The sequence below is a fragment of the Narcine bancroftii genome, chromosome 2 (genome assembly GCF_036971445.1).
Source record: "Narcine bancroftii isolate sNarBan1 chromosome 2, sNarBan1.hap1, whole genome shotgun sequence".
NCBI classification, from domain to species: domain Eukaryota; kingdom Metazoa; phylum Chordata; class Chondrichthyes; order Torpediniformes; family Narcinidae; genus Narcine; species Narcine bancroftii.
Window position 1 is genome coordinate 307,054,866 of NC_091470.1, and position 20,406 is coordinate 307,075,271.

The 20,406-nt window shown below is 41.4% G+C and overlaps 1 long non-coding RNA gene across 1 annotated transcript in view; it reads right to left on the reverse strand.

The window, feature by feature from the left end:
• The window catches only part of LOC138752751 (uncharacterized), a 68,217-nt gene that overhangs the window by 22,301 nt on the left and 25,510 nt on the right, over positions 1-20,406 (reverse strand). The window lies entirely within an intron of this gene.

A 20,406-nucleotide genomic window follows, 5' to 3' on the forward strand; every position in this document is an offset into this window, starting at 1 on the left:
TTTTGAAACATCGCATTTGCTTCAAGGGACCGCCATTTTAAATTGATTCCAAAATCCAGAAGATCCCAAACAATGGTAGGTTTCCAGTCCTGACAATCCCGTATAAAAGTTTAGGCACCTGCATTAGAATCATAGAGGTAATCACCATAGAACAGGCCCTTTGACACAACTCAACCATGCCAACCAAGTTGGCATTCTGAGTTAGTGTCATATGCCCTCTAGTTTTAAAATCATCTACCAGGGAAAAAGACTGTGAGCATCCACTTTACCCATATCACTCAAGAATGTTATACCTCTGTCTATAAGATCACCCTTCAGACTGCTTCACTCTCAGAAATAAAGACCCAGCCTATAACTTGACCTCCAGTCCTGGCAACATCCTGGTGAATCTCCTCTGCACCCCTTCCAATTTATTATTGCCCTTCCTATAACTCCATTGTGGTGGTACACCACCGGCCTACTGCAGGGGGCAACCTCTGTACCTGCAGGAGTGGAAGGGGACAGAAAAACACCTGGCCAGCTGTCAATCAGTCGGCCTGAATGGATCAAGCCCCACTCGGTCGGGTGTCAATCACCCTCCGGGATATAAGCCTGTGCCGGCCTCCCGAGGCCTCACTCAGAATTGCTGCAGCCACAGCCAGCCTGGCTCTGTGGAAGTCTTTGTGGATTAAAGCCTGTTGTACAGTTTTTATCTTTGTGTGTGTCTGATTCTGGCTAACAGTGCACCACATCCATATAGTACTCTAAGATGTACATTTAAATCATAAGGACCCAACTTTCGTACTCTGTTCCCCACCCAAGACCAGTTGGTCAAATGCCTTCTTCTCCGCCACATCCACAAGTTGCCATTTTTAAGGATTTATTAACCCTGTACCCCCCATCTTCAAAAATGTTCAAGAAAATAGATTTGTTGAACTGCTTTTATATAATATAGATGGTATTATTAAAATATAGAAAATAATAATGAGATCTGATCAAGAGAATGTGTAACATATTGAAACTATATAGATCTTTACCATACCTGGATCCTCACAGGAAGTTATACGAACAGAGCATAATGATTAGGGATTGAATATTGTAGTCTCGTTCTCCAAACTCCACATAACTAGTAAGCTTTTCTTCTGCATCTATGCACATGAAGCCTACTGTATTTCCATTAGAGTATTGCACCATAATTTCCAGAAAAAACCCAGGATAAACTCTAGCATGGCCCAAGGCATTTATTGTACTTTACAACATGAGATAGTCCTTTGTAACATTGTTATGACTCCAGTTCATACACAAACCTAAATTCTGCATTTCTACTCTCATATGCAGAGCCTATCAAGTGAACACAATATTTGGACTTGTGTATTTAGAGGAAAATATGTATTTTTAAAAATTAAATATGACATAGTCATATTTGTTGAGATACTGCTCTTTTCTTTCAAAAAATCTTCACATCTGCCAGTAATTAAAACATTTATCGGTGGCTAGATGCCAAATTTGGTTTCTGTAAATGCAGAGAACATCTGTTCAAACGGCTGGAATTTTAGAAAATAAACTTTCAGAATGAAGTAAAGAAACTCTGGTTTAGTACTTGGTAATAGACATTACTTGTGAGTTAAGACTCAATCATGTCATGTCAGTCTGTTCCATAAAAATCAATGCGTCAGTCTGTTCCATAAAAACCAATGCAATGGGTTTATCCACCCAAATGCTGCAGCTGGATGCCTTCTCCTTTTTGCTAAAGATGTGGTGAGATTACAATGTGCTGAGTGTGCCTGCAAAGGAACAAATAGTATTCATATTGTGTAATCTGGAGATTTACTGCACATATCTTATACAAGGGCATGAGAATTGTCTCTTGAGTATTTCCGGAGGCTTTGCAATCCAAAAACACAATGATAGAGTCATAAAATTTGAATTCCTTTTGTAACATATTTTAGTGTCATTTGGTTTTTTATTGTACACTCACCATAATTTAATAGAGAGCTGACCGTTTGTGAGTTAAACAAAAGTTTATCAGTGAGGACTGGGGTGGAAAATGAAGAAAAAAAATTAAAAAAAAATACTAGCATTTGTTTGATACCTTTCTTTGCAAACTTTATTTCCAGTTAAGTTTTCTTTGACATGGGTAGACCATTGTGCAAATGACCCAACCACTTTTTAAGCTATATTAATAGAAATAGCCAAGACACCAAGATTACATCTCCTTCTCTTCTTCAATAGAGTATTATAGAATGCATTCCATTTCCTCAAGAGTAGACTCTGTGGCTCAGTTTATTGGCTCATCCAAAGTGCACCTCCTCCAGCAGTACTGCCCTGTAAGTGTGTTGGTTTTCATTCTAGCAAGTTTTTGAAGTTAAATCCATAGCCTTTCTACTCAGAGGAAAAAGGAACAAGCCATAGCCTACAAATCATTAGGCACAAATAAAGATGCTGGATGAACACAGCAAGTCAGGCAGTAACTGTGAAGGGAAATGTAGAGCTTGCATTTCTGGTTAAGACTGAAAGAGAAGAGAAGAGATAACCCGTTTATAGAGTCAGGGAAAAGAGGGGAGACAGTACATAGAGGGACTAAAGGAAAGAGGCAGTATATAGAGTGAGGGAATAGAGGGTAGACATACAGAACATAGAGGGAATAGAGGAGAGATACAGTACATAGAGTGAGGGAATAGAGGGGAGACAGTACATAGAGAGAGTAGAGATAGACATTATATAGAGTGAGGGAATAGAGAGGAGAGACAGTATATAGAGTGATGGAATAGAGGGGAGACAGTACATAGAGGAAGAAGAGAGTATATAGAGTGAGGGAATAGAGGGGAGTCAGTACATAGAGGGGAGATAGACAGTATATAGAGTGAGCGAATAGAGGGGAGACAGTACATAGAGGAAGTAGAGATAGACAGTATATAGACTGAGGGAATAGAGGGGAGAAAGTACATAGACAGAGTAGAGAAGAGAGACAGTATATAGAGTGAGGGAATAGAGGGTAGACAGTACATAGAAGGGAGATAGACAGTATATAGATAGAGTGAGGGAATAGAGGGGAGACAGTACATAGAGGAAGTAGAAATAGACAGTATATAGATAGAGTGAGCGAATAGAGGGGAGACAGTACATAGAGGGAGTAGAGGAGAGAGACAGTATATAGAGTGAGGGATTAGAGGGGAGACAGTACATAGAGGGAGTGGCAGAGCGATAGACAGTATATAGAGTGAGGAAATAGAGGGGGGACATGCAGTACATAAAGCTGAGGGAATAAAGGTGTAATAGACATTACAAAGAGGTAAGGGAGAAAAGGGAAGAGGACAGGATATAGAGAACAGATTTTCGACAAGACCTGATAAATTAACCATCCATTTCCCTCCACAAATGTTGCCCAACCCACTGAGTCCTCCAGCAGTTCATCTTTGTTCCAGACTCCTGCTATTTCATGTGTCACCAAGTAATGAAGCAGTTGTTCCTTGTATTTAACTTCTCATCAGAATGCTGTTACTGTGTTATGCATCAAGAGAAGGGGTTAATGACAGTGGTGGAGTCTTTCCAAACAAACTAGTTTTACTGAAGGGTGTTGCAGTCCAACTTTTTGATTTGTTTTGGACTGGAGACAATCACTTTAGCTGGACTTGTTTGTGCGGCATAAGTACATGGATGAGTGCATAATACTGTTTCCTGGAGTTTTAGCCAGAAGTTAAATTATGTTTGAAACTTCACATTTAAACATATTTTTAAATAAACTTCTTCCTATGTGTTTGGGGAAATTACAGGAAGGTTGCTGACAGATGACTTTCTACTGCATCCCTCCAGGACCTAGATTGCAGCCAAGGTTATGCCTTGCCCTACATTCCCCTGTGCTGAGCTGATGAGGGAATCCATTCTTTTCCATCTCGTGTGATATAGGTTATTACCTCAGCAGACATTTGACAATTTCTACAAAGGATCAGTGGTTCAAAAGCACTGCATAAAAATGAATTCCTGCAGATGCTAAAAATCTGAAATGCAAACAGAAGATTCTGGAAATATTCAGCAGTCATGAGAATAAATATTTTGAGTTAAGGACTGGTTCAGCTGAGTGAACATAGTCAAGCTGGAGGGACTCAGCAGGGCAGGAGACATCCATGGGTAGAAATCAGTGTTTTGGGCCAGGGTGGTTCTGATGAAGTAATTGATAAGAAAGTTTACTTCATTTTTTTTTCATAGATGCTGAATATTCTCTGATATTAAAAAAATTGAAATTATTTAGAACAATCAACAAACAAGCTTCAAAATAACTTCTTGGGAATTGTCAAAGGAAGACAAATGTTACCTATTTTACATCTTTTTTTGAGAAAAACAAGGACATATGCATGGCATCAAATTTTACTAACCATTAGAAAACATGCTATTAAATGAATAAAATCTTAAATAATGACATTGTGCACATCCTACAATGTTCTGGAGTACATTGGTTATTGGCTGAATTGAGCATAATGTTGACAGGGAATTTACATTGAGGGAAGAAAAATAGATTGAAGTAAAAAGTGGCCATGTCCTATTTCTACAGGTATGATATTAGATGTTAATATCTATAAAGCTTAATATTTAGTTTATTGAGTATTTTCCCCATTGATCTAACAGCTCATGAATAAAGATGCCACCCAGTTAAAGTTTCATTCTCTGCTATCAAGGAAACTTCTAGCTTTAGCACTTTGGCAATATGCTATATTTGTTCTCTCTTTCAGAGGACAATATTTAAAAGTAATTAGTTATAGTTTATTTTCTAGATCATAACCTTTTTTTATTGGCTATACCCCCTCCCCACTTCAAGTATTATGTTCAAAGTTTATGGGTCCCTTTCCCTGTGAAGTAGTCAAAACAAGGTTTTTCTTAAATATGTAGTGGCCCCCAGGAGCTCCTCAACGTCTTCACCTATGCATAGTTGTGCATGTAATAAATCCCTTCCACGCCCACAACTGTTTAGGATGAGACATAATGAATGGTCACGCACCAGGTGCTGGAGACCTGTCGACCATTGTGAATCAGTCAATGATGTGCATGAGTCACTGTCTTCAAGAAAAATGAAATCTGCTTCTGGAGCTCCTTATCAGCAAGGAACCTTCTCAAATGCAAAAGAGAAGAAACATTTTGAAATTAAACCTCTTTGTACTTGCACAAAGTTTTTGCTGGAGAAATATTTTTATTTCCAAAAATGTTACAAGAAAAAGTATTCAAGTTCAAAATTTGTCTGAGTTAGATTGTAATTCAAAAACAAATGGCAGGTAACCATTTTCTGCAATTCCAATCCAATTGCATTTCAACTGGCCAATTAGAGTTTTTCACCTGACCAATCTGGTAACTGACAGTAAGAGGGAAGTTACCAGCCAACCAAACAGCCAATGCTTTGAAATCAGTTACATATTTGGATGTTATGGAGATATTTTTTACCAAGGTTCTCATTTTTCTACCAATTATGTCAGTCTTTGCCTCAGCATTCAGTTCCACGTTGTCAGTTCATGATTGTGTTATTTCCATTTCCATCTCTTCTAAGTTCACATTTTGTATTTTTCTTCCTTCTGTATTATCAGCATTCTATCATACAGTCTCTCTCAAATTTCTCCTTTCACAGGCCTTCCCTTTCCTCTTTCCTCTTCACTCCACTTTCCCAGCATCTTAAAGCTAGTCCCTTGTATAATAGTTTCATTGGTCAGCTACCACCTGCTAGAAGGCTGGGTAGTGTGCAGACTGTGAGGTGAATTCTGTCACAGTCTGCTGCTTTATTGAGTTCTGTCGATTACTAATGTTTCCTTCTTTTATTAAAGATTTCTAGCATCTTCAGAACTCACGTTACCCTCTCAATACTGATCAAAAGCATTAATCTAGATTATGTTTGTATGTGGTTGGCTTGAATTCCCATGAAGGTTTGGTCTGTTACCAGTAAGTCAGGGCTGACATTGATTTTATATTCACGGATTTAACAAGGTTAATAATATTTAACTTTTATTGAAAACATTTTGAATTCAAATCCTCAAATTAAGAGATAACTTGATAAATGAACACAAACAAAGAATTAAGGGTGCTGTGTGATTGCAAAGATTTCATTTTCTTGCATTAATACTTGAACAGAATTCTGGTAAAAATGTAAGCATGTATTATAGCCACATTGATATTTTGAAGTTTTATGAGCAACTAATTTCAGGAACTGAAAAGAAAGTAGAATTCCAATGTTTTTAATCACATGTAGGATGACGAGTAATATTTCTTTTTTTCCCCCATTTAATCTTTTAAGGAATGCAATAGCAGACTTTTTCAGTAAAAGGATAAACCCACTTTGAGGGGAAGAGGGTGAAGCAGGTTTTATTATTTAAGATAATTACTAGCAATAAGATATTTTTCAATGAAACGACTTTCAGCAATACATTAATCTTTTTAGTTTTTCTTCCTTGAGAGAACCAGCTCATTCTGGGATTCCAGCAGTATCAGTAAGCTGAGAAAGCAGCCACTGACTTCAGTAGCCATTTGCGGTTGATGTTTTCCTCCAGAATTTTACAATAACCACAGGCAAGAAGAAAAGGAACCTAATCATAACATAACCATATGAAAGAACAATTCGGCATGTTACCAGATGTAACTAAATACCTGGGAGTCTAAATAATTTTGCAAACTGCCCAAGTTTCCCTCGTGTGGTTTATAACATTGTCTGAATCATTGTGCTTTGCTGCTTGGAACAAACTCAAAGTTATTGCCATTTATTTGGATCGCCAGTCTCAACATGAATCACAGCTCTTGATTATTGTGCTGCACATCTCATGTTACCATCCTCTGCATGCAAACTGTAGGGTTAGATATTTAAAGATCCACAAACAGTGGCTTTAGTTTTGATCCTAAACAGTTTCCAATTTGCGGAAATGCAAATGTATGGTAGGGGCTTTAATGTGACATCTAGACCAGGGGGAGCTCAGCAAGATTCCAGAGCACCTCAGGAAACCCAGAAACCATTGCAGCACAGAAAAGACAAGACCATCGAACCCCTTGTCCTGCAATACTATTTAATAAGTTCACCTTTTAGTTCCCTCATCCGTTAATTCCCGTAGTATCTAGAAATCGATCAATCTGTGTATTGCTTATATTCAGGGTGTGAATCTCCACAGCCCTGTTTGGTTGAGAATTTCAATGATTTGCTGAACTTTCTTCTCTTCTCAGCATAAAATATCTGACCCCTTTCTTTGAACTGTTATCCCATCCAAGAATAAAGCATAATCGCTCTGCTGTCCCTGTCAAGTTCCCAATGATTTCAGATTTATTGTCAGAGTATATACATGACATCACATACAACCCTGAGATTCATTTTCCTGCAGGCAAGGCAAAATTACCACTTATTTGTAGTGCAAAAAAAGACTGTACACAACATACATTTGTTTATGTGTGTAAGCAAACTGTGCTATCATAATAAAATGCAAAAGGAAAAATCCTTAAATAAGTCCCTGATTGAATTTATTGTTGAGGAATCTGATGGTGGAGGGATAGAAGCTCTTACTGAACCTGGTGGTGCGAGTCTTGTAGCACCTATACCCCTTTCCTGATGGTAGCAGTGAGAATAGAGCATGTACTGGGTGTTGTGGATCCTTGATGATTGCTGTTGCTCTCAACAGCAGCATTCACTGCAGACATTCTTGATGGTTTGGAAGGTTTTGTCTGTGATGTCCTGGGCTGTGTCCATTACCTTTTGTAGAGCTTTATGCTCGGGGATATTGGTGTGATGCAACCGATCAGCACACTTTCCACCACACATCTGTAAACATTTGCCAGTGTGTCCAATGTCATACCAAACCTCTGCAAACTTCTGTGGAAGTAGAAGTTCTAACATGCATTTTTCACAATGCCATTAGTGTGTTGGATTCAAGAAAGGTCCTCTGAGATATTGACTCCCAAAACTTGAATTTTATCACTCTCTCCATCTCTGATCCCCCAATGATAACAGGATCATACTGCGATAGTACAGATTCTATCACCAATGTGTATATGTACAGATTGTAGTGTAGGATGTCTGTGATTGGCTGAGAGTGTAGCCACACCTACTGGCAGGTCTTAAAGGGTTGCTCCGAGACAGACCAGGTCATTCTGGACTGGTCGACCTACATGTGATATGCTCCAGTCTTCTGGTTAATAAAAGCCTTGGTTTGGATCAACAAGTCTTTGATTCTTTTGACGCACTCTACTATTTTATTAACTAGAAAGTTTTGAAGGGATGGAGCGTATGCTATGGCTGGAACGCCTCAACATTGACCCACAGTCGACTACAGCCTCAAATGACTTTAAGCACTGGGTGAGGTGCTTTGAAACATACTTACAACTCTCCGACCCTGCCGTGATAGAGGACAGCCATCGACTACTAATATTGATGACTATGGTGTCCCCGAGAGTCTACGAGAGCATCCAGGGGTCACTAGGTTCCCATACTTTGCCAAAGCTCGCAACCTGCCCTACACGGTCGAGGAGATTCGCTCCATGACCCGAGCTTGCTCAGTGTGCCCTGAGTGCAAGCCCCACTTCTTCCGTCCGGAGAACACCCACGTCATCAAAGCCATCTGCCCCTTTGAGCGTCTCAGAGTGGACTTCAAGGGGCCCCTACAGATGACCAACCGTAATACCTACATCCTTACGGCCATCGATAAGTACCCCCGCTTCCCATTCGCTGTGCCCTGCTCGGACATGACCGCCTCTTCAGTCATAGAGGCCCTGCCCAGCATTTTCACCATCTTTGGGTACCCCAGTTACATCCAGAGTGACAGGGGGGTCCTTGTTTATGAGAGCAGAGCTGCAGCAGTACTTTCTGGGGTGTGGTATTGCTTCAAGCAGGACCACCAGATATAACCCACGTGGTAATGGGCAAGTCAAAGAGAGAATTCCACCGTCTAGAAAGCGGTTGCGCTTGCCCACCGGTCCAAAGGTCTCCCCACCTCTCACTGGCAGAACATGTTCACTAGTGCCCTACACTCCATCTGCTCCCTCCTGTACACCACGACCAATGCCATCCCCCATGAAAGGATGTTCTCTTACCCGAGGAAATCCGAATCGGAAACAACCATACCAGTGTGGCTCATGGTTCCCGGGCTGGTCCTACGATGCCACATCCGGTACTCAAAGAATGACCCCTTGGTTGACCGAGTGACTCTGCTCCATGCGAACCCACATTATGCCTACATCAACCCAACCTCCCTCAAATCCTTCTCCCCTAGGTCATGTGCTTGAACAGAGGGACCAGCACCACCCCACCAGCTCAGGCCAGACTGTCGACAATGCCATTGGGGAATTGAGTGAGGCAGTGGCCGCACCCGACGAGCCTGTCGGCGACACGACCCCAATCCTGGCACCACGGCGGTTACGCTGGATGGTCAGGCCCCCAGACGGGTACAGCCCCTAACCTCCACCAGGCCCTTTTTTTCTTTCTTTTTTTTTTTTTTTTTTACAGCCCTCCATCCACCCTGGGGTCAGTTCTCAAAGAAGGGGTGAATGTGATAGTACAGATTTTATCACCAATGTGTACATGTACGGATTGTAGTGTAGGATGACTGTGAGTGGCTGAGAGCGTAGCCACACCTACTGGCAGGTCTTAAAGGGTTGCTCCTAGCCAGACTAGGTCATTCTGGACTAGTCGACCTACTTGTGATATGCTCCAGTCTTCAAGTTAATAAAAGCCTTGGTTTGGATCAACAAGTCTTTGATTCTTTCAATGCGCTCTAAACATACATCGCTGGTTTTATCTTCCTGAAGTCATCAATCAGCCCCTTGATTTTGATGACATTGAATGCGAGGTTGTTGCTGGTGCACCATTCAGCTAAGTTTTCCATTTCCATCCTATATGCTGACTTGTTGCCCCTTTTCATCCAACCCAGTACCATGGTGTCATCTGCAAATTTGTCTTACCTAGTCACACAGTCGTAGGTGTAAAGTGAGTAGAGCAGGGGACTATGAACACAGGCCTGTGGTGCTCTGGTACTGATGGAGATTGTGGAGGAAATGTTCTTACCAATTTTCACTGATTGTGGTCTGGAGATGTCAAAACCTAGGATCCAATTGCACAGTGAGGTGTTGAGTCCCAGGACTTGGAGTTTGCAGATTAATTTTGAGGGGATGATAGTGTTAAACCCCAAAATGTAGTCGATCCTGATGTATGCATCTTTGGTGACCAGGTGTTCCAGGGCTTTGTGTGTAGCCAGTGAGATGGCATCCACCTTAGACCTTTTGCTACAATAGGCTAATTGGAACAATCCATGTCACCGCCCAGCCAGGAGCTGATATGCTTCAATACTGGCCTTCCAAAACATTTCATCACTGTTGATGTGAATGCCACTGGTTAATAATTACTTAGGCAGGCTACTTCATTCTTGTGCACCAGAGCAATTGAAGCCTGTTGGAAACAGGTGGGTCCTATTCCTTGCCAGAGTGAGATGTTGAAGATAATCGGTGCTGATGGTCATCACAGATTTTTAATACTTGGCCAGGTACTTCATCCAGACTGGATAGTTTCCTCAGATTCACTCTCCTGAATGCAGAATGAATATTGTATGTTTCAATAAGATTGACTCTATAGAATGAAAGTTCAGTTTGCTTAATTTTTTTAAAAAATTCAAAATAAACTTAATTCATCACAAAAATATCAATATACAGTGCAAATGCTTTTGACATTTATAGTGCCATATTTATTTGTACACAAAGTAAAACAGTGCAAAATTTTCACACTGTGTCATATTTGTTTCTACATTCTGTAATTGAACATTCTAGAATTAAGCATTCAAAGCACCATTGTCACTATTGTGGCCCTTCCCCCCTCCCCACCTCCTCTCTGTGTTACACTCCCTTCTATTGTTTGAGGAGCTTCCCCACTAATCTCAGCCCTTTAAAGCCTGGACCGTGATGCTTCCATATTGGCTACTCCAAGCCTCAACATGTATTCCTGTACTCTGCAATGAGCCAGTCAGCAACATTCCCTCAATTTCTCCACAAAGGACAATTCCCAACATCCTAGAAATCAATCTGGTTCATTGTTGCATCCCCTCTACCACAAGTGGATCCCTTCTTAGTTAAGGGGACCATTTCTGAACTTAAATCTTCCACATTCAGCCTCAGCAGGTGCCAATATAGTTCCAGTAATTACAGCCTGTTTCTTTTGGACCAACTCAGAATCTTGGTTGGCCAAAAAAGAGTACACTCTAGCCAAAAAGTCCAGTAACTCTCGTTCCAGTGTAATGCAAATGCCACAAGTGCTGAGGGATATAGTGGAAGATTATTCTCTGTCTGAATAGCTATATCCATCTGCAGGCTGCATCTCTCCAATGACCCCATCTCCATGTACAGCCAAAGATATTCAAGTTGCAGCCTGCTAGTGTTCCCAGGGCTTCTCATTATGTTCTAGAGTCATACAGTACAGACAGGCCCTTCAGCACAATTCATCCATGCTGGCATCCTGTGTTTAATTGCATTTGGTCCATATTCTTCTGAGGCCTTCCGATACACATCTGTCCAAATGTGTTTTGAAGTTGTAATTGTACCCACTTGGATAGCTTCCTTGTACTAGATTCAGGCTACCTTCCAAGTGAAATAAATCCTCCTCAGGTCCTCCTTAAATCTCTCCTCTCATTTTAAACCACTGCCCTCTAGTTCTAGAATCAACTAGCCTGTAAAATAGACAGAGTTTCCATCATATCCATGGCCCACATCATTTGCTAAACCTCCAGAAGGTCACCTATCAGCATCCTACACTCGAAGGGATACAACCCCAGCTTCTGCTGAAATGATTGTTCTTCCTGTTTCAAACTGGAGTTGACTTTGTCATTGAGAACAGCAGAAGGCACAGGTACCTCATCATTATCTTCAAAGAGTACAAATATAACTGCTATGTTTATCAAATTACTGAGCCGACTTCTAACAAAGTGAGGAAAAGGTTTCAGCGAGCCACCCAAAAAAATACCTATTAGTTCTTACATAAAAAGATTGAAAATAGAAGCAAAAGAAGGCGATTCAACACTCCCCCCCTGTCAAAAAAGCCTGTGCTGCCATTCAATGTGATCGTGACTAATCATATAAATTCAGTATACTGTTCCAGCCTTCTCCCCATAGCCTTTGATATAAATAATGCTTAGAAAAAAAGTTCTTCAACTCTTGCTCAGTTTTCTTTTTAATTAGAGGATGCTCAGGAGTTGCCATCAATTCAAGTTTAAAACACCTATTAAATATACTAATGAGCTATCAGCATATTGACAATTGGCAACCATCCAGTGGCTTGTATTCACAACTTGGTACGCTCAGCTTAAATGCAGAAATCACTGGCAGAGGTCTGATTTTCCAGTTTTCAGAACACTGAACTTACACATGCTCTCAATCCTATTCACCCACAGGAGTTAAAATTTATTATGACAATTCCTCAAATCCAACTAATTAAATAACCAAGATGTGAAGGAGCAGTAATTCAGCAAATATATTACCGTTATGTTTTGCTCATCTTCCAGGAACATACCAGAGACTTGATAGGAAGGATCCATTATATTAAAAACAGCTGCATTTATTTCATGGCTAAAGATTTCAATGGGATTTGCAGCAACAAACAGCTGAATTTGGTTTCAATTTGCTGACTGACTTCTTCAATGGCCGGTGCCTCACTGACTGTACCCATATTGTCAGTAATGCCCAACACATAACTCAGGAAATCCCTCACCCTCTGAATGTGCAGAAAGCTTATCAGCAACAATTCAAAACACACCCAATAATAAACATTTCCAGAGGAGTATGCACGATGTTGAGAAAGTCCGATTTTACCAAATTGCTTCAATCACAATGTATTTTGGACAGTGTGCAGTGATTAGAGAGGTCGACAGAAATGCTGAATTGAATAAGCCTAATTGATAATCTTTGCAATGTATTCATACTTATCATTTACATGAATGATCAATCTGATCCCTGGTTGCAATCATGTTAACTTTATTGTCATCTGATTGTGCAAGTACAACCTGACGAAACAGTCTTTATCCCTCAGTTAAAAGCACACAGACATGCAACCAGACATAACACATACAGACAAACAGGACATTTGCAGGACAAGTATTCATATGATAGAGAGATAGATAGAGAGATAGATGTACGTTTCATGAATATGAGAGCCTCAGATGGTTAGTGTGAGCAGTTCCTTTGCTCATTCATCATTTTCATTGCCCATTGGAAGAAGCTATTCCTCAGCCTAGTGGTCTGGCTCCAATACCCCTGTATCTCTTTCCCGATGGAAGCAGCTGAAAGATGCTGTGTGTTGGGTGGAAAGGGTCCTCAATCATTTTGCACACCCTCTTCAGAAAATGATCCCAGTAGATCATGTCAATGGGATCAGGGGGATGGTGGGGGAGGGAGACCCCATTGATCCTCTCTTTCACTCTTATGGTCCTGAGGATTGACCTCCGATACATTTCTTTGCAGCACTCATACCAAACATTGACGCAACCAGCCAGGATGCCCTCGATAGAGCTTCTAGAGGGGAGATTTTAAATGCTTTCTTCTTAAAATCAGTATTCACTTAGAAAACAGGAACATAGTCATGGGAAGTAAAGAAAACAAGCAATGAGGTCATGGAACCTATACAGATAAAAAAAGGAGAAAATGCTTGCTGAATTAAAGCACCTCAGGGTGGATAAATCCCCAGGGCCTGACAAGATATTCCTTTGGACCTTGAGGGAGGCTAGTGTAGAAATTTCAGGGGTTTTTGACAGAAATATTTAAGATATCCTTAGCCATGGGTGTGGTGCTGAGAGATTGGAGAATAGCTAACATTGTTCCATTGTTTAAAAAAGACTCCAAAAGTAACCCTGGAAATTAAAGGCCAGTGAGCCTGACATCAGTAGTATGTAAATTATTCAAAGATGTTCTTACAGATTGGTAATACAATTATTTGTAAAGCAAGAAACTGACTAGGAATAGTTAACATGGTTTTGTGTGTGGTAGGTCATGTTTAATGAATCTTGTAGAGTTTTTGTAAGGAGGTTGCCCAGGAAAGTTGATGAAGGAAAGGCTGTGGATGTTATCTACATGGAATTTAATTAGCCCTTTGACGAGGTCTGACTTGGGAGGTTCGTCAGGAAGGTTCAGATGCTAGGTATTCATTGAGAAGTAGTGAACTGCATTCAACAATGGATTGACAGGAGAAGCCAGTGAGTCGTGGTGGATGATTACTTTTCAGACTGGAGGCCTGTGACTAATGGTGTCTCTCAGGAATTGGTGTTGAGACCATCGCTGTTTGTCATCTATATCAATGATCTGGATGATAATATGGTAAATTAGATCAGCAAGTTTGCAGATGACACTAAGATTGGAGGCGTTGCGGAGAGATCTGGACCAGCTGGAAAAATAGACTGAAAATGACAGATGGAATTTATTGCACACAAGTGTGAAGTGTTGCATTTTGGAAGGACAAACCAAGAAAAGTCATACCTTGTAAACGATAGGGCACTGAGGAGTGCGGTAGAGCAGAGGGACCTGGGAATACAGGTACACAAATCCCTGAAAACTGTGTCACAGGTGGATAGGGCTGTAAAGAGAGCTTTTGGCATATTAGCCTTCAAAAATCAGAAGTATTGAGTACAGGAGTTGGGATGTTATGGTAAAGTTGTATAAGACATTGGTGAGGGCAAATTTGGAGTTCTGTATGCAGTTTTGGTCACCTAACTACAGGAAAGATGACAATTAGAAAGAGTGCAGAGAAGTTTTATTGGGATGTTGCCTGGACTTCAGGAACTGAGTTACATGGAAAGGTTAAACAGGTTAGGTCTTTATTCCCTGGAGCATAGATGAATGAGGAGAGATTATGAGGGGGCTAAACAAAGTAAATGTAGAGAGGCTTTTTCCATTGAAGGTAGGTGAGATTCAAACTCAAGGACATGGGTTTAGAGTAAAAGGTGAAAAGTTAAGGAAAACATGATGGAGAACTTTGTACAGAGAGTGGTGGGAGTGTGGAACAAGCTGCCAGCTAAAGTGGTGAATGAGGTCTCAGTTTTAACATTTAAGAAGAATTTGGACAAGTACATGGATGGGAGAAGTATGGAGGCTTTGCCCACTTCAGTCTTCTCAGGAAGTACAGTCATTGTTGTGGCTTCCTGACAAGCGAGGAGACGTTGAGTGTCCATTATAGGTCACTAGTTAAGTGAACTCCAAGGAACTTGATGCTCTCCACTCTCTCTCCAACAGAGCTGCTGATGTGTAGTGGAGGGTGGTCGTTCCTGGTCCTCCTAAGCCAACAATAATCTCCTTTCTCTTGTCCACATTGAGACTCGGGCTGTTACTCTCACACACTTTCACAATATTTTCCACCTCTTCTCTGTAGTGAAACTCATCGTTGTTGCTGATGAGACCAAGTACTGTTGTGACATCTACAGACAATTACACAGTTAGAGCAGGATCTGGTGATGCAGTCATGGGCATGTAGTGTGAACAGGAGCGGACTGAGCACAGAGCACTGTGGTGCACCAGTGCTCAGCATTATGGTGCTCAACATTCTATTACCAACCTGGACAGACAGTGGTCTTTCCATTCTGTAGTCCAGAATCCAGTTACAGAGAGGGGTGTTAAGTCCCAGTGAGGACATCCTCTCCACTAGCCTCTGGAGAATGGTCATATTTAAGGTTGAACTGAAGTCAATGTGGTGTGGTTCTCCAAGACAGAGTGAAGAGACAAGGCTATAGCATCATCCGTGGAATGGTTTCTTCTACGGGGGATTACTACTGCGATGTATGCCACTAACCTTACTTCAAGTTAGAATAGCATTGTACATGTCGTATACTCCACTTAACATACCTGCTATGTCCTAAACAAATTTACAATCAAAAGGCCTAGCAATGATATTTCAGGGGATGTCCAACAATATTCTTCTGCAGGTATCACAGGGGTTTTTTTTATGCAAGCCACACCAGGTTCAAAATTTTTCAAGAAAAACAAGCTTGAACAATTTTGCTGTTTAGATAATTTACAAAGGGATAGGATGGGAAGTAAAAAGAGGTGAGGTGAGTCATATTACTGGTCAGGGATAGTATCACAGCTGCAGAAAGATGACACTGTGAAGGGAGTTTCTACTGAGTTGGTGTGGGTGGAAGTCAGAAATATGAGGAGCAATCTCTGTTTTGGGAGTAATCTATAGGCCCTCATATAGCTCTTGGGACACTGAGGAACAGGTAAGTAGCCAGATTTTGGAATGGAGCAAAAATAACAAGGATGTTGTTATGAGAGACCAACTTCCCAAATATTGACTGGCAATTCCCGACTTGTGAAAACAGTAGATGAGGCAGAATTTGTCTTGTGTGGACCAGTTGACTAGAGGGAGAGGCCACATTGGATCTATTACTGGCTAATGAACCTGGTCAGAAAACACACCTCTCATTGGGGGAGCATTTCAGTGATAGTGAGCACAACTCCCTGAGCTTTAGCGTAGCAATAGACAAGGACAAGCCATGAAAGACCTCAACAATTATCTGGTACCGCACGGATGGCAGGTTCTTCAATCTGAGGCGCCTGCAAGCTCACACCAAGACACAAGAGCAACTTGTCCGTGAACTCTTTGCAGACGATGCCACTTTCGTTGCCTATTCAGAGCCAGCTCTTCAGCACTTGACATCCTGATTTGCGGAAACTGCCAAAATGTTTGGCCTGGAAGTCAGCCTGAAGAAAACTGAGGTCCTCCATCAGCCAGCTCCCCACCATGACCACCAGCCCCCCCACATCTCCTTCGAGTACACTGAACTCAAAACGGTCAACCAGTTTACCTACCTCGGCTGCACCATTTCATCTGATGCAAGGATTGACAAAGAGATAGACAACAGACTCGCCAAGGCAAATAGCACCTTTGGAAGACTACACAAAAGAGTCTGGAAAAACAACCACCTGAAGAACCTCACAAAGATCAGCGTGTACAGAGCCGTTGTCATACCCACGCTCCTGTTCGGCTCTGAATCATGGGTCCTCTACAGGCATCAAGAACACTTCCATCAGCGCTGTCTCCGTTCCATCCTCAATATTCATTGGAATGACTTCATCACCAACATCAAAGTACTCGAGCTGGTAGAGTCCGCAAGCATCGAATCCATGCTTCTGAAGACCCAACTGTGCTGGGTGGGTCACGTCTCCAGAATGGAGGACCATTGCCTTCCCAAGATCATGTTCTATGGCAAGCTCTCCACTGGCCACTGAGTCAGAGGTGCACCAAAGAAGAGGACTGCTTAAAGAAATCTCTTGGTGCCTGCCACATTGATCACCGCCAGTAGGCTGATCTCGCCTCCAACCGTCCATCTTGGCATCTCACAGTTCGGCGGGCAGCATCCTCCTTTGAAGAAGACTGCAGAGTCCACCTCACTGACAAAAGACAAAGGAGGAAATACCCAACACCCAACCCCAACCAACCAATTTTCCCTTGCAACCTCTGCAACCGTGTCTGCCTGTCCCGCATCTGACTTGTCAGTCACCAACAAGCCTGCAACAGACGTGGACATACCCCTCCATAAATCTTCGTCCGCGAAGCCAAGCCAAAGAAAGAAGAAGGACAAGGTCAAAGCAGACAAAAAATGGTAAAACTTTTAATGAGGAAAGGAATAATTACGATGGAATGAGACAGGAACTATAGGGAAAGTAAATTGGGACAGATTTTCTCAGGAGAAGTAATGTGGAGAATATTTAGAGACCATTTGCATGGGGTTCTTGAATAGGTTTGTCCCACTGTGACAGGGAAATTACAATCGAAAAAGGGAACTGTGGCTGACAAAACAAGTGAGGCAGCTAGGTATGAGAAGAAGGAAGCAAAAAACAGGAAGGGTTCATGGGAATTATATTGTAGCTAGGAAGGAATTTAAGAAAGGACTGAGGAGCTTTAGAAGGAGGCATGAGAAAGCCTTTAGGATTAAAGGCAACCCAAAGGCATTCTATGCTTACGTGAAGAACTAAAGGATAACAAGAATGATGGTAGGGCATCTTAAGGATTAAAAAAGGCAACATGTGCCTAGAGATTAAGGAGCTTTGGAAGGTCCAAAATGAATGAAAAGGACCTTGGTCAAGGTGAGGTCAGAATAGAACAAATGTATGTGCTGGACCATGTTGAGATTAAGAAAGAGAAAGAACTGGATCTTCTTAAAAGACATTCGCATTGATAAGTCCCCGGGACTGAATGAAATATTCCCCAGGAAAGGAGAGAAGAGATTGCTGAGGCATTGGCAATGAACTTTGCAACTCCTTGGCCACAGAGGAGGTGCTGAAGGATTGGAGGATGGCACATGTGATCCCCTTGTTTTAAAAAGGCAAATGGGAGAATGCTGGGAATTATAGACCAGAAAGTCTTATATCAATGGTGGGAAAACTATTGGAGAGGATCATTAAGGATTTATGAGCATTTGGACATGTACAGTCTTCTCAGGGATAGTCAGCATGACTTTGTGAGGAGCAGGTCATGCCTTATGAGCCTAATCGAGTGTTTTGTGGTTGTAACAACATAAATTGATGAAGGTAGGGTGGTAGGTGTGGTGTATATGGATTTCAGTCAGGCATTTGACAAGGTCCCCCATGGAAGGCCCCTTCAAAAAGTCATGAGACATGGGAACTTGGCTGTGTAGATTCAGAATTTGCTTTCCCATTGAAAGCAGAGAGTAGCAGTGCATGTAAAGTATTCTGCCAGGAGGTTAATGAATAATGGAGTTCCACAAAGGTCTGTTCTGGGATCCCTGCTCTTTGTGATTTTTATAAATGACCAGAACCAAGAAGTAGGGGGGTGGGTTAGTCAATTGTGGATGATAAAAAGGTTGGAGGTTATGGACAGGATTCAGAGTTGGGCAGAAAAGTGGCACATGGAGTTCAATCCAGGTAAGTGTGAGGTGATGCATTTTGGAAGGTCAAACTTGAAGGCAGAATAGATTGCTTAGTGTGGAAAAACAGAGGGACCTTGGGGTCCAAAGTTTCCATGCAGGTTGATAGATAGTTAAGAAGGTCAATGATATGCTAGGCTTTATTGGTTGGGGGAATTGAATTCAGGAGTCAAGAGGTAATGTTGCAGCTCTATAAATCTCTGCTGAGACCACACTTGGCATATTCTGTTCAATTCTGATCACCTCATTACAGGAAGGTTGTAGAAACTATGGAGAGGGTGTAGAGGAGAATATTTTCTGGTTTGGAAGATATATCTTAGGAGGAACTATTATCAAAGCTAGGACTGATTTTGGAGCGAAAAAGGATGAGAGGTGACTTAATAGAGTTAATAAGATTACAAGATTGCTACAAGATTATGAAAAGCATAAGGTAAACAGTCAGCATATTTTTCTCAGGGTGGGAGTAGCAAACACCTGAGGACATTGGTACAAAGTGAAGGGAGGAAGCCTTAGGGGAATCATCAGGGTTAACTTCTTTTTATATAAACACAGAGTTGTGGATGCCTGGAATGCATTGCCAGGAATGGTGGTGGAAGCTGGAACAATAAGGGGATTTAAAACAGGCACATGGATGAAAGAAAAAATACAGGGTTATGAGGCAAGGAAGGTTTTCTTTTGGGTAGGTATATGTAGGTCACCACAATATCATGGGCCAAAAGGCCTGTACTGTGCTGTAATGTTCTAGTAGTGGAATTAAGAGATATGAGGAAAAGTCAGGTAGGTGGAGATGTGTCTATCATCTGATCACCCATGATTTCATTGAGTAGCACAGCAGGCTTGGTGGGCGAAATGGCCTACTCCTATTTCTTATGTTGTATGATTCTACCAACTTGTGATTCCTCAAATTAGCACATAATTTATCATAGTAAATAAACATGTTCTCACCAATTTAACAGTTATTTTTTACATCAATAAGGCATGCAAGTTGTAGTAATACAGAAAAATATTTGGAAGATGTTAAATCAATGGTAACAACATAAAAAGGAAGGGTTTCAGAAACTGCCATATGACTATGATCCATACAGGGTCAGATTGTAATGGAGGAAAGAACATTTTATAGTGAACTTTGAATTTCACTGGTGGGAATTAAATCGAAGCAGAGTACATATTATTCACTTTCCATTCTGCAGCTATTTTAATACTGTTGATTTCTTGAGTTGACTCAGCACAAGAAATTCAGAACTATGTAACACTGGAGCATTTCCTTCTCGAGTCCCAAAGCCAAACCCCCATACTGAAGCCTTTCATCAGTTTCATACAGAAGAACCCACAGGTTAAGCAGGCTTAGGGGCTTGGATAATTGGAACTGGACACAGGAGGCACACAAAACCAAACTGTGAGTATAGTGGAAAATCAGAATATACACAATAGATCAGATAGCATCTGTGAAGAAAGAATGATTTACAGGTTAGTTTGTGCTTCGTCCAGCAACCACACTAATCATTTGCAGCCTGCAGGTCAAGCTGAGCCACAGGACTTGGTCCCTGAGGCCAAGCAGTCCACAACCCTG